General features: G+C 40.4%; 1 long non-coding RNA gene across 1 annotated transcript; it reads right to left on the reverse strand.

The window, feature by feature from the left end:
- Positions 1–258: 258 nt before the first annotated feature.
- Positions 259–1,232, reverse strand: LOC118332073. The gene is made up of 3 exons (XR_004796909.1): positions 1,139–1,232; positions 510–711; positions 259–318 (listed from the first exon to the last, which is right to left on the reverse strand). It is a non-coding gene; the product is annotated as an uncharacterized LOC118332073 (long non-coding RNA).
- Positions 1,233–2,426: the final 1,194 nt, after the last annotated feature.

A 2,426-nucleotide genomic window follows, 5' to 3' on the forward strand; every position in this document is an offset into this window, starting at 1 on the left:
ACTATCTGTGTATTTTCACTGTCTGCTACAAACCTACGTAATGTGTTGTGAACAACACAACACTGTATGAAAAACTCTAACCCTGAATGTAAAACAGCAAAACACATTTCTGGACATATGACGCTAACATTGACAAGAGATTAACCTCTTATTTTACAAATCTTTTAAATGCTTAATAACAACACAAACTATTTCAAATTTAAAAAAAAACATTTATTTAATTTTTTAATTAGTTGGAGCCTGCTCCTCCTCCTCCTGCTCCTCCTGCTCCTCCTGCTGCTCCTCCTCCTGCTCCTCCTTTGGCCTTCTCCTTTGCGGCTGCACACATGGACACAGATGAAAAAAGATCTTCAATCCAACCAATACAGAACACAAATACATTCACACCCTCCACATTCACTCACTCAACAAGCTGAATTATGGTCAGGTGGATGTTAAATCCTCATCTATTACTACAGAAACACACATTATCTGTAGCATGAAAACAGCAAAAAAACACCAACACTTACCAAGGCGAAGTGCGGCGGCCTCCTGCAGCTCCTCCAGCTGCTGGAGGACCTCCTCCAGCTGTCCCCTGAGCAGGTCCTCCTCCTGCTGGACAGCGCTCAGCAGGAGGGACTGCTGGATGAGGGCCCTCATGGCCCTGGCCTGGGCCTGTAGGACCCGCCGATATACAGCGGGTCTTTGGATCTCCGGGTCCAGTATTGCACACTGTAAATACAAAACAACCAATGTACATATCAGGCATAATAATGATTGATGTAAGCATATATAACAGCAGTGCGCCGCTCTCTCTCTCTCTCTCTCGTTGAGAGTCTATGTAGCTCACCCAGCAGTCTCCCTCGCTCTACATTATCTCTCTTCATCAAACTTAAAAATATAATAATCGAACCAGAGCATCTACACCAGAGAGTATTTCCTTCAGTTGAATTAAACAGCAGTGTTTTAAATAAATGTGTTCGTTTACACAACGGGATAGGATAAGTTGAAGCTGCAGTCTGCAGGATATTGGTCTAATTGACGGATTAATAATTAAACCTTTCATTACTTTAAATCCGTCCCATTAATGCTGAACGTTGCCATGTTTAACCAAAGTCAGGAGCAATGCTAATAATACAGAACCACGTTTCATACTTACCGCCGCAAGATGGAGGTCCAGCCTTATGGCCTCCACCTCCGGGTCGTGCAGCGTGCAGAGGGTCGGGGAGTTTATATTATTATTCGCCATTCCTGTAGAAAAACAGAACAAAGTACAAAATAAATCACCTACAAATAACATCCACAGCATTAACATAGAAACATACAGTGAGAACAACACAACAACGTGCAGATGCGACTTAACTTCTTGCCTGTAAATCCGGTAATGACCGGATCCAGGAGCCCGGGTTAATTGGAATTGGCGCTTGCGCAGATCTCGCGTGTCTGACACTGTTAAAGGGCGGGAAGGCAGAAATTCAAAAATAAACGGGATCTTAAGGAGACTAATCAATAGTCTATAGACAATCAGTAATCACGCTTAATAACTGCTGATGTATAAAACAAATGAACTGCACATTAACAAATAGAACAAAGACTGTGAACTACACTGAACCCAAGAACATAGATTTGTGTTGCCATGGCAACCATGCATGCACTATATTAGGACAGCCAAAGGATCTACAAATTAAAAAAATAAAATAAAATTGTCCTCTTTAAATAGACTAAAGGAAAACAACATTGTGCAGCATTTTTCACAGCAAGTCTGTTTTTATTAATATCAGAAAAAAACAAACAGGGAAATAAAAATATAATCTGGTTTAGTGTGTGATTAGTTTTGTACTGAAAATGTCAACATTAATTTACGTTCATAGCGCCCCCTACTGGCAACAGGAAGATGTTCCTATTACAGGTTGATTAGATCAGCTTTAATTGGTTAGAAGATGCTTGTAAACACATGTGTACATGGTCCTATCTCAACAAAACTTCACATGTTTAATAAGAGTCCCGCACTGAACACGTCTATGTGATAATATTCCAGCGATAAGGGTTTGGGCGTGGCGTGATGTGGCATGGTGTGGCTGCGGTGGGCGACCACCGTGCAGGCCCCGACGTAGGTTGATGGCGAGGTCCTGCCCAACGCTGCTTGCAGCTCAAATAATTTTATTGTGTCATCCTTTATGTTTTTTAATCATATTTGTCAGAAGCAAGCCTCAGCTCTATATCCAATTTTAAATCATCAAATACAATTGATCATTCAATCAAAACCCTTCCACAACTTAACAGCAACAAAATTACTCAAAATATGAATGGATGATGGTTAAAAGTATCGTAATTAAAATGACATGTTCACCTGATGTCTTAATCATAACATATTCACAGCCTTATTATCAAGCACCTTGTAAAACATAGAGTACATGTAGTTAATATTGCATAAAGGTTTCAATATT

The sequence above is a fragment of the Morone saxatilis genome, unplaced genomic scaffold (genome assembly GCF_004916995.1).
Source record: "Morone saxatilis isolate NCDOM2014 unplaced genomic scaffold, NCSU_SB_2.0 Contig20, whole genome shotgun sequence".
Lineage (NCBI taxonomy): Eukaryota > Metazoa > Chordata > Actinopteri > Moronidae > Morone > Morone saxatilis.